This window comes from Hesperophylax consimilis, chromosome 23, assembly GCF_061612785.1.
Source record: "Hesperophylax consimilis isolate HC1 chromosome 23, BYU_Hcon_1.0, whole genome shotgun sequence".
Taxonomy (NCBI): Eukaryota; Metazoa; Arthropoda; class Insecta; order Trichoptera; family Limnephilidae; genus Hesperophylax; species Hesperophylax consimilis.
The window spans coordinates 19,533,577-19,547,272 of NC_142858.1; the positions used below are offsets into that span (position 1 = coordinate 19,533,577).

Here is a 13,696-nt window from a genome sequence, read left to right on the forward strand (position 1 = left end):
TCCGGATATTGATCTGGAGCTCACCTGTAATAAATAAATCAAAATATCCGCCCATAAATTTACAACTTTCAAAATAATTGATTCCCGCTACTCGCTTTTCTAGAATCAATGATTACATCTAGATAAAAAAAACAGCTCTTTGAAAATTATTATTTTCAATTCAATTTTTAATTATTTGCAATAACATAATGATCATAAACATAGCTCAGATTGAATAGATTGGTGTAAAATTATGTTTAAACGCGAAGATTAAATGTTGTGTTTCATATTTTAAGCTGAGAACGAGGGCTGGATATAACTTATAAAAATCGTGACGTAAAATATTATATAAGGTAATATTACACAGCCCAGCCAGCGAGTTCGTGGACCTCGCTTGGAATCTGAAATCGCTGCGTAGCTCGCTTCCTGTAGATTTTTAGCAGCCGCCCACGCAGGATCTAAGCACGCCTGCGCGTAGAGGCGGCCTTGGAAATCATATGCTGCGAACTGCCAAACTCCCAAAATACACAGTACACAGATTAAACTAACATTATCTGGGCCAGCCAGCTAGCCTTGCTACGCGCGCTGCTCTCCGGGTAAACCGACACCTCAATATGCAAAATACCACGACATATTCTTAAGACATAATATTGCAAAAAATAAATTTTCGTTGAAAAATATGTTAAATTAAGGCGATCCCATACGTAGTAATGCAAAATCATGTGTTTTTGGTTTGTTAATTTGGTCGCCTAAAAATGTTTTAGATGCTTTAATTAAATACTGCGAGTAGAATACATCTTGGCTTTTAAAATAATGAAGTATTTTTTTAGATAAGTCTTTTTATAAGCCCAGAAAAAATAATGTATAAGGAATATGCAAACTGCTTTAAAGTTCAAAATCTCCTACCTACGAACCCATTTTTGCTTATGATTTTATTGTATAATTAAGTTATTTATAAAATTATCGAAAAAAATTAAATATTTATGCCTGAACATCCACAAAATAAAATAAAAGGCACTTCTTGGCCATGTTTTTTCTTGCATAAATCAAAACAGGCGGATGGTGTTAAGCGGGAATTAAAACCCTATCGCCATCTACGTAAGGGCACGATTACACAACGTAGTGCATTGCCTTAACGTATTCACATAGTTTTAACACAATACGTGTCATAATTAATGTATTACCCACTTTACGAATTAAAAATCACTTGCAAGAGTACCAAAAATCCAAACAAATAAATTGAAAATAGGGAATAAACGACGCTGCGTCGTTTATTGTCATTAATTAAATAAAGTTTCCAGGTTCGAAATTATCACTAGCTTGTAACAGTTCTCCTAGAAATATACATTCTATATTTATACTTAGGTATACCAGTGCGAATTTCATTACACATCCCAGGATTTCTGCTTTTTGTATGAAAATAAAACGAAATGAGAATATTTTTTTTTGGTTTTGATAAATTATAAATATCTTACATCACAACCTAATTGCGATTAGGTGTGACCAACACTATTTATGTTTAAATTTTAGATGTAGTAAATAAATATAAATACATAAATGCTATTACAATATGTACCTAATATTTGAATGATATTTGATAGAAAAAAAACAAATTGGTAATAGTCCTCAGTAAAATTAGCTAATTTAAAGTTTCCTGGATTATTATTATTATTTGACATATCCATCCCAGAGATGCGCGCGCATCGTCATCATGTATCGAAACCTTTCAAAACAAATGAATATTCACGAAAAATGTTTCTCTTATTTTGTCAAAAAACTTAATTTACCGATGTAAAGAATGTTAATTGGCAACGATATAAAATTGGCAACCTGAAGGTCACTTTAAATGTCAGTGATACCGAAAAAATGCCTAAGATGTGAAAAATGCACTAAGTTTAGTTACGGTGACATGACAAGAAGTAGGTACGAACTGCCGGCCTCTGTGTTTCCTCCCTCCTACAACATGGGATTCTTCAAGACCCATGTTCACTCCTTCCTCTCCACAAAAAGATCCTCCACACAGCATCCCCAAAGATGATCTAGGCCCTGAGGTAAATTATTTTCTTTAGGGCCTCCTTTGTGGAGTAAATATATTAAAAAAAGGTATTGTGTATCAACATTTAAAATATATATTATGGAGTGTGTTCGACGTAACGTTACGACATTCTGCCATTTTTAAAGATTTTCCTTAAATATTCATGTTTAATAGTGACAATAATTTTAATTGTCTTCAGCTTCTAGTCGGTACTTTTTTCTAAACAATTAAATAATCAAACTCATATTCCTCCACGATAATACCTTTATCGGGAAACAAAATAATAGTTCAGAGCGAACTATTTTTTGTCACGATCTATTTTAAAAAATAGTTGATGCCTGAATAACACCTGAGGAGTGTTCGGCCGAGACAGTGCATTCGAGTCGAGTGATTGGCTGATGTGATTAGTACTCGGCATAATAATGGGCGAGTGATTCAGTGGACAGAAGAAAGGCCTAATGACTCGGTCGAGTAAGTGCCCCCTCCACCTGCATACTCAACTCGCTCTCCACTTGGTCAGTGCGATCAGCATTTAGAATTTTTTAGGAGTGTTTGACGTTTGTTGTTGTAAAACTCTCAATGAACTGAACTTTTTTACATAACATAACATAACCTCTTCTCGCCAATAAGTTGCTCGGCCGAGGCAAGTGTAATTCTTCCTTCCTTTCTGATTGATTTCAGTACCCATAGTAATGATCGAACAATCACTTCGGTTAACACATAATACAACTGAAAACAAAGAAAGTGTTAAACCAGAATAATTGAGAGCAAATTAATGTTCCGGCAAATTGAATTTCAACGACTTCCATTTTTCCATTGTGCATTCCGTTGGCTTACTCTCCATTCGACCGAATGGAACTTTCCTATTCACAAAAGCTTTCAGTGCATTTATTTATTGAAATTGTAAGCTTTATTTTATGCCAAGTGCACCGAGTTAACTTATAGAACTTCTTATTTATTGAATAACGTAGCCTCAATGCCCTCAATTCCAGCTCGAGTAGGATGCCACGCTCTCATCTGGAAACACAGAGAAAGCAATTTTATCAGAGAACGAAATGGTTGTTTTTCATCCAGTGCGTTGAAGTGGCAAAGTCAACGATAAACGGGCGGTGTTTCTTCTGTTATGGAGAATAAAACCTGCTTTTCACAATCATAAAATAAACGAAGATAGCTTCGTATGACTGTTTTGAAATCGTGACTTTATTTTGTTTGATTTACTTTGAAATTTATTCCACATTCATTTTTGGAGATTTTAAGGAGGCGAGTGAAAGATGTTGTGTAGATATCACAGTGTTTATTGGATGTAGTAGCAATGACTGCGAACCGATGCTCGACGCATCGGTGGTGTATATGATCGGTAGCGACAGCGAATCCTCCAGAATGAACAGAAGTGGAGTGATCGAGGCGGTGAAATCGGTATCTTGACACTACGTTGGTGGATACCGGACTTGTGGTGGTATAAGCTTATCTATGCGATGCGCGTCTCACACATCGATGTTCTAAAACTTATCAGAAGTTTTCCACTACGCATTGATTTATAACGCAAAGGATGAGGAAGTTTTTAATTTGGATGAAAACCAACTCTCATGTAAGACCATGTTGTGTCGACATTATTTAATCAGCTATGTATTTAGCCTATCAGTTCGGTGAGTTGACATTTTGGGTTTGCGGCAATTAAGCCATCGGAGCTAATTTTGCTTAGATTTCTTCGTTTCAAAGCGAAGCTGGGAATATATTATGCGAGAAACTCTCAGTTGGTTCTGTGAAACTCTCAAGTAATTAATTAGTTGCGTAATGAGTGAGGGAGGACGGATATTGCTCTATCACCATCGCTCGGTGTTTTCCCTCTCGCGCAAGAAAGGACCCACCGATGTATAATTTAATCAATGATTAAATACACCGCGGAGTGACTGACAGAATCGGGTAGAAAGTGCCTCCTGTTTGATCTAAGTTTTGGTTTGGTTAGTTTAGGTTAGGTTAGGTTAGATTATATTAGGTTATATTTATACCCGCATGCTACTCTAGACTGGCCTTGAAAATCATCTGAATCTTTACAGCTTTATTTTTGTGTGTAATTTTTTTGTGTGTTTTCAAAACACTAATTTCAGTGACAAAATAAAACAATATATATTTGTAAAACGATATTTATTTATTTATTTAACGTCCATAGGGCTTTTACATGTAGGTGGTACAATTTTGATGACAAACAATTTTGAAACATGAGAAAGAAATAATAAAAATAAAATTACATAAAAAAATAAAATATGCAAGAAACAAAATTAAAAATAACAAGAACACAAATTAAAAAATACAGCGATTTAACTGGTTTACAAAAATACAACTTCCAGTTGCAATAGTGTTGAAATAAGTCATTTATTTGATCCAAAAAATTTTCAAAGTTAATATTAAATATATCGGCATCACCTAAGTATTGGTTTCCCATAGTGTGAAACCGTTGTATTGGGGAGTTCGCAATTTAATTGCGCTTTTGTGTGTTGCAGTGGAATAGTGTATTTTGTCGTGTTGTTGTTGTAGTTATTCGTAAGTTTATGAGTTGCAGAAGTTTGCAACAGTCGAATTTAGAATTTTGAATAAAAAAGTTAAGTCGTTTATTTTACGCCTGTCTTCCAATGTGTGTATTTTTAGAGTATTAAATAAGAGATGATATTGTAAGTCTTCTAGTGGGATATTTTATTCAATATTTATAAAACGTAGAATATTTTTTTTTGTATTCGCTCAACGTTATTAATATGAATTTTGTAAGGAGACCAAACTACTGAGTTGTATTCAATTATGCTTCTCACTAGAGATATGTATAACAGTTGAATGGCTTGTATGGAGTTAAAGTTTTTAGTTGTTTTTTACAAAGTCTAGTGTTTTCATGCCTTTATTTACAATTCGGTGGATATGATTGGCGAACAATATGGATATGATTGGCGAACAATCCAAGAACAATGTTTTTATATTACATTATGTTCTGCAAATAGATGTATAGTAAAATATATGTGTATTTGCAGCAAAATGACAAAATTAAATGATACTATATTTCTAATACAATTTCTTCTCTTTACGAGAGTGTTCCTATCATGTGTTGAGGTTTTTATCATTTAAACGTGCATATTTAACGGTCAAGGTAGCCAGAGATCGATCGATGGACTTTAGGCAGTCATGAATTAAAAGAAACTTCTGTAAAAGGAAAAATATTTTTTAAGGGATAGCAATTTGTTCATCAGAATGGTTAGGTATTTCTTTTCCTTGTGTGTTATCGTTATTTATTTTAGTTAAGTATTTATCAAATATTCAGTGGGATTTCAAAGAAATTTCTCTTCTCCGACAAAAATCCATTTCAACCCGGAAATCGAAACATCCATAAAGCTTCCTTTACATACAACCTAAAACTTCGATAGTGCGACATGTCTGTAACACCGTTATATTACTCCGCTATATGCAATAAAGACGTATGTACCTATGGAGACCGTTACCTATTGCAACATTTTTACCGTTACAACAAAGCTTACTGCTACATTGACACAAGCGCATAAAAATATAATGGGGCAGCTCCATGCCTGCTCATTGCATTTTATCCATGTTCAACCATGTAACGATGCGAGCTTTCTCTTTGTTGTTACTGTAACATGCAAAGGGTATCTACTAATACTACATCACTTCATGACCAATTATTTTTCTTTCCTTTGGTAACTGAATCAATAAGCTATCTCCCCTTACTTATATATAGGTGTTTTAAATTATGCACAGCTGATAAACAAGCATTTATGTATGGTAAACGGTTTTTTTTTTTTTTTTTATAGAACATATTCTTTATTGACTGAAAATTTTACATATATATTTTTTTTTTTAGACATGTATAGATAGTCCCACGAAGCTGCCACATGGCTGCTTGTCTGCAGGTTCTATCTCAATATACAATTATAATACAATATAAGTCAAATAAATAACAGACTCTTACATACAATCATAGAACTCCTCCACAACACAGGTGAACTCCTAGCGTGGAGGACAATATACCATACCATTGTAATACAAATATATTTAAGAATAAATAAAAAACTACTAAAGCGTCCCAAGTACAATAACACTTTGAATGACAATACGATAGCGTACATTCAAAAGTACAAGACAATATAGCACACAGATAACACACATTCAAAAGTAAGACATATACGATAACGCACATTGAAAGTGAATAACATTGTACTGTAGCACAATGTAATAGAATTAAAATTCTAATTAAATAAGTGAAAAATGCTATTTTAATTTTTTTTCTGGAAATAAAAAGCTTGTTAGTGAAAAAAAAAATACATTCATTTATATTAGAATTAAAACTTTCAAATAATGTCTTTCTTTTTTTTCTTTGTTTACTCTATTTTTATAGATATACAGATTTTTCATTTATAAGCCACATCTTTAAAGTTTTGATGCTTAAACTCTTATTTTCTGAAATAACAAATTTATTTTTGAGCTTATTAAAAATCACTGGTTGATCAGTTAAGTAATATTTACAACCCGTTTGGTAGTCAGGCCTTTAATACGTAGGTATTATAATCAACTGTGGAAAGGTTTAAACATATTACTTGCGCAAAAAAATTGTTCGATAATTATAATAAACAACAATGAATTATGTGATTATCGCCCAACTGCTCCCAACAGTCTGGACCCGGTGAGACTAGGACATCCCCAATTAGGGTATGTTATGAGACTGAAGGTATTGAGGAAGGGAAGGAGATGAGAAAGAGGAAGAGGAGAGTAGATGGCTATTGAGATCTAGTCACCAAACCTACCTCACAAGAGTCCCAACTGCTCCCGTCTGGAGCCAGTGAGACTATGGCATCCCCAATAAGGAAGTTGAGTCCATTTTTTTTATTGTTTTTTATCAATGTTCGCATTCAAACTTAAATACTGGTATTTTTATTTTTTTTTTCAAGTTTGTTTTCATAGTTAAATTAATTCTCAAAGTTTAAATTTTGCCAAAACGAGCGGAATCCGAGCGGTAACAGGCGGGGTGTAGTGTGACGTCATTAGAACTGTGAAAACCACGTCGCTTAAGCATTATGTATGGAAAAAATTTTAATTCTTCAACAAGGAATTCCAGTAATTTTTTTACCAATGTTAACCGTCTATTATAATTGATGTTATTAAAAAAAAAAAAAAATTGATTAAGATTTCATAGTTAAATTAATATTTTAAGTTAGAATATTTGCTTTTCACGCCCGGTACGGTACTTGTACAGTATTGCCGTCGCTACTTGTTGACGTTCCCCGCGCGAATTCAGGACCACCGCGCAGAAAAGTAGAGACCAAAAGTAAAATAACGGTTTACAGCCCAGTTCACTGTGAGACTTTTCTGAGCGGCCGGCGGCCTGAAGTGTATCACATGCTATGTGACATGTATAATAATAAAAACATCTAAGTTATGCAATAAACAACATATTATTATAAAGCACTATACGAATATGTATCTTTAGAAATCCATTTCATATAATAATAATAACAAATACGTAAATATATTTGACAAACCCAAATAAACCTTTGGCCTATACACCTCTCTCATCTAAACCGACCATCTCTCATGTAATAGAAAGAGATGCACCATAGGTGTTCCGTTGTACGTACAAGTCACGACACATGTGACGACAGAATTCTTTCGACCAATCGTGGAGCGTATACAGTCTATTGCTATTGAATGCTTTTTCAAGAACGTTTAACTAATTCTAAGAATAATAATATAGAAATATATTTATATATTTAGAATCGATATTTTTTGATCTACATGAACATATTTTTTATAAGTCAAAATATTTTTCACTCAACTTCCTTATTGGGGGATGTTGTGAGGATGAAGGTAAGTGGGGAAGGGAAAGAGGAAGGTGGGGAAGTACCTGGCTATTCAGATCTAGTCACTAAACACGGCTAAAGCCATTTGGAGCAACGTTTCAATTCTGAATGGTGGTCTTACACCAGGGCGATACTGGTAGTATCTTCCACTCTGGAACGTGCCGCAAATATACTATATATTATTTTAATTAATTAATTGTGAAATAACACAAATTAATCATATAAAATTTATTTGCGCACGCCGGGTTCGAACCCGCGACCTTCGGAATGGCAGTCCAATGCGTTACCACTGGACTATGCCGGCCGTGCTGGAACGTGCCGCAAATATACTATGTATTATTTTAAATGAGTAAATTGTGAAATAACACAAATAAAATTTACATGAATATGCCGGTATTTGAACCCGAGTCATCTGGCTTGCTAGTCGAGAGTCCATGGAGTCGCCTCTGATGGCCCTCTGGAGACGGGAGATGTGCAAATATCCCCCATAAACGGCTGTTCACGCTCATTTTTGTGTTTATATTTTATCTTTTTTCACTTAAATTCCGCTTTTTTGTGCCTGTCGGAATCACCTATGTTATTACCAACCTTATTCTCATTTTTATTACTTATTATGTATATTATTTCAAATATGGAATGTATTGCATTGCACTACCCCTGCATACATTCATACATACAAACATAATTCTTATTATTATTATTATTATTACCCCTCAACCACGGAGGCCGTCAAATACAAAATCAATTCTTCGTAATAGCTAAATCATTGAGTGACGTCATTTTAATTAAATAATCATTTTATATTTGGACATTTATGCAATTATTTAATTTTGATAACAAACCTTATTTGCACCACTATTTAGTAAAAAAAATCAATATTTTGCAAAACCAATGGTTGTTTTCATCAAGATACAGAGTACAACATTTTTTAAATTTAATTTAAAAATCCGACCTGCACGTCATTCAAACTTTTTATATGTAAATCCTTAGCTGGACTTGATAAGACCTACTGCATTATAAAAATATATTCTACAGATGTATAATAATATGTAGATGTGCACAAAGTTGGGCCACGTTTAAACCAGCACAGTGAATCTGACCCGGGACATATGTAGCCCCGCGCAAGTGTTAACGTCCCGAGCATTTTTTCAAACATTTGTTTTCTCATCTGTCCATTTTCCGCTCCAGTGGGCAGCGTTATCTGCGCTTGGTTCTGGGCGGGAAGGTCCAGCTTACGCCGGGCTTTATTGTCTAGAATTCTAAAGTTTCTGGAATCAGCCGGAGATTTAAAAGGGCGACGCGCTGAAATATGCCAGTATGTTAATTTTACCAGCGCTGGTGCGACTGGGAAGTTTGTGTGCTGGCGGGCGGCGGATGTCTTGAAAAGGCCAGGCTGCTCGGTGTATTCACACTGTGTCACCACCACATTTCAATGTTTGATCTTCACTATAAATAAAGTCAAGAGAAATATAATGTTAATTAATAATAAAGTGTTATTTTTTAAAACAGACCTGCTTATTTTTGTAACGGCTTTTACAATATTTTTTGGTCTATTAATAATACAAAATAAAGTTCCATATAATAAAAGCAGTAGTTAAAAACCAACTTAACCATATGACAGAGAGCCCAAACTTATTTCACACTTAGTACGTAAATATTAAAATAGTTGAGTACATAAATATAAAAATCGTCGCTAACTCAAAATACCAAAAAAGTAGTTTAAATTTTGGCAGTAACCCCGTGTTTAACAGTTCACATCAAATCCTGACAAAGGATGCGCATGATGTAGTCATTGACTGAGATTTCCGTCAAACTTCTGGGAGTTTATCTGGATTCAGACCTTTCTTTAAAAAGCCAGGTAAATGATACCGATTTTTTTTACCTAAGACAACTTAAGTCAGTTCGTAGAAACCTTTCAACAGAGGCAACTAAACTACTATACTCATCTCGTCGCATTAATTCGTAGAATGCGTAACTCCCAAATGTAAAATTTTACAGGAGGCACAAAAAACCTCGTAGTGAAAAAAAATGAAAGACGGCTTATTCTTTTTATTTATGTTTCGAAGATATAATATATTTGGAAATTTATTTTCAATCATTAAACTTTTGTAAGTTAAGGCTTTCTATTTCAAATCGGAGTTAGGAAGTTTACGTAAAAACCGAGAATGGAGATACGCATTTTACAAAAGATACATACTTTTCTGCGAACAGTTTTATGAACAACCTAGCGGAAAATTTGGGAGATAGGAATTTTACATTTACAAAATAAAACACAACAATGTATGTGTATGTCGAGGCAGTCTATTTAGATGCATTTTAATGATTTTAATGATGCGGAAGGTTATCGTTAAAGGAGTGGTAATCCTTTTCTAATGTCTGTTTTAAGTCTTGTAAATGCTGGTATTTTTCGTTTCCTTAAGGGATTAAATCTGACTCTCAAGTGAAATCTTCAAACTCTGGAGATCATTACAGATTCGGCGACGGTTTTGTGCTGGGTGAGATCTACACTGACCGGGAGTAGTCGTGTCAGAGATGATCGTTAAGTGACACTTGGAGTTGATGAAGGAGATTGTAGAAGAATTTGATCTGACATTGTCGATCAACCTTGTTGTCCTGTAGAAATAAAACTGATGTACTTACTAGGGTTTGCAAGACCCGGGCAAAGAGTAGCCATGACAGGAAACGTTGTGAAAGAGACTCCTCAGAGTGTGAAGATAGGTGGGAGAGACTTGAAAGTGGAACTGGTGAGCAAACATGTGCTTTAAGCGTAGAAACTCTTCATGCTCAGCATAACTTTGGAGTAAAGTGAACGCTTCATCTTGCCCGGCTGGTCGATCCCGAGGCGAGAAGAAAGGACGTCGATAGATGCGTGCGTTCCTGCGTACAATGCAGGACAATTGACCCTCCACCATCATCCCATGAAGCGGGTAATCTTAATGTTGTGACAACCTGGAGTCGCTTGGCAGTTGATGTTACTCATTTCGGTAAGAAATGTTTACTCACATTTATCGATTGCGGTCCAAGTAGATTTGCCGTGTGGCGGGAAATCGAGTCAGATAATGCAGCTTCGATTATCAGACATTTGGAAGAAGTGTTTCGGGAAAGAGGCCCGCCCAAAGTAGTTCTCATGGACAATGGTACTGCATTTTGTTCCTACAGTGTTACAGATAAGTGTAAGAGATGGAATGTTCGTCAAAGATTTTGCGCGGCATACCGACCAGCTGGAAACGGTATAGTTGAACGACATCATAAAACAATAAAGAGAACTGCAGCCAGAAGTGGAAGCGATCCCCTGCAGGCAGTGTTTCGGTACAATCTTTGGCTGCAAAAAGTCAGGATGATCGAGGTATTGCGCTGTCTAGTATAGTTCACACTTCACACTCGTGGAGACACCCTTCTGCGCAAGTGAATATAGAAGAGGAAGTATTGACTGAGCTCTAAGTGGGCGATCTTCTTGCGGTTAAACTAGTAGATGGGAGATGCACATCGTGCATGGAAGGGTGACAGGACTTACTTCAGTCAACAACATCGAAGTAGATGGCATACCAAGACATGTGCTTGACCCGCGGAAGATGCCAGACAGAGAACGGACTGTGTCTAAGGAGAGACGAGATGGAATTGCCGCATGTTCCACCGTAAATATTTTGGGTTTGTTTGAAGAGGACAGTGAAGAACCGGATCCGGATATGCATCAGGAGGAGATCCACTTGCAAAGAGATGGTGACCTTGAAGAAGAGATAATCACAGAACAAGGACCTATTAGGTATTTACGAAACCGCAGAGGCACATAAAACAAGAGAGCTACGGCAGAGCGTCACACGGTGCAGAAGACGTCAGTTTAGACTACAGATACAAAACACTATTCATGACTTCACAATTAAAATTAAGGTTATAAAATGTTCAAAATTGATTAATCAACTTATCTCAGTTAATTTCACGGTAAAACTATTACACCGTAAATAAATTTCCTCAGTAAAAAACACAACAAGCGTGCACGGCTCACCGGCCAATACTGAATTAAGGAGTTACGAAGTATTCGCGAGTAAAAATGGCACCGTAATTTTACGCAGTTTTCTAATTTGTGTTTATCTAAAAGGTTAATTTTTTTTTAAATTTTCGAGTTTTACTAGTCGATGCGGGTCTAATTTTAGCACCAGATGGCATTAAAAACGTATTTTCGAAAAATTTGGAGTTACGCAGTCTACGAATTAATGCGACGATATACGAGTATAGTATCACGTCTTGACTATTGCAACGGCATTTATACAAGTCTTCCTAAATGTGAAACTGATAAACTACAATCAGTGTTCAACGCCGCAGCAAGGATAATCACCGGGGTACCCAAGTTTTAGCACATTTCTGAATACCTCCAAAATCTTCACTGTCTGAAGTGTCCTGAAAGGATCCAGTACAAGCTATGCTGGATGGTTTAAAGCTATAGTTAGTACTTTAAATCAACGAAATGGCGCCATCGTACATTTTTGAGCTATGCATCCCGGAAAATACTGGTCTAAGGCAGTCAACTCTTAGATCAGCAACATCACATGCAATTTGTAAGTTGAAAGAGCCTAGGCAAAATCCGAATACTAAGTTTGGTGATCGTGCATTCGGAGTATCCAGATCTAAGGCTTGGAATAAACTTCCTTAACCAGCCCAACAGAATGAAGATCCAAACTAAGAACTCACTTTTTCAGACACTCATTTCCATAAATCCGTCATTCTATCCAAATATTGTATATTTTCCTTTTGTTATACCGTAATTGTTGATTCACACGCATAAATTATCTAGCGATTCCGTTCAACTACTTATGATAAAGTCAAAATGCTATTGACTTGCCTACCAATAGACAATGGATAATATCAGCGGGAACATAACACGTCAATCGGTTTAATTTTTGGCAGATGAATCATTTAAATGCGTTAAAGATTGACAATTAATCACATACATTCGCTTCATTTATTTAAAATATATATCCAGCTAACCCATTGACCACATTTTATGTAGGAATATGGTGCGTTTTCAAACGGTGTATAATATAATTTGTGTAATAATGATGATGCTAAATTGACCGTAGTTATGCAAAAAGTAGCTAGTTTACAATTTTGTCAAAAATAATAAATTGTTGTCATCCGACAAAGTAAGGTCAATTCTATGTTCTACTAAAACCAGCCAGGCTGCTTTCATATAAAAATTTACAGCAATTGCCTTCCGAAATGTTTGTTGGAAAAAATCATTTAAAAATGTACAGTAAACTACGGCAGTAAAAAAATATTTTAATGTGACTTTTTCTCAAAATTTATTTATTAGAAACAGTCAGAGTCAACTGGTCGATTTCAGCAAAATACCGAAAGTAGGTTAAACAATGTCATTAAGCTAATCAGCAGAAAACGTTCACGGCACTTGTAGTTACAAATATTATATTTAGTGTTTTTGGAGCGCTGTCTGTTTTCTGCATAATGTTTATTTCACACAGTATGGTTAGATAGTTAATTGCAGAGCTTACATGCATTAATATGTATTCTACAGAAATCACCCAGACTTGATAAACACCAATATCTCTAAAAATCTACACTTTAATCCCTTTTAAAGTTATAATACTATAAGAAATGGCATCTGTGTATTATTATAAAAATTAGAAGTGAAGAAACATTCTATTTAACAAGATTTAAAGAAACCTACCAATACCAAAAACAAAACAAAAAACAGTATAAAAAGGAACAATAGGCCATTAAAATGTTTATTTATTGACTTGAATGTTTGAATAATGAAATAAGTAATTTGTGAGGCTGAAGGTATTGGGGAGGAGAAGGAGATGGGAAAGAGGAAGGT

At 35.1% G+C, this 13,696-nt stretch overlaps 1 protein-coding gene across 2 annotated transcripts in view; it reads left to right on the plus strand.

The window, feature by feature from the left end:
• Rdl (Resistant to dieldrin) overlaps nt 1–13,696 on the plus strand; it is a 198,510-nt gene that overhangs the window by 17,297 nt on the left and 167,517 nt on the right. The window lies entirely within an intron of this gene.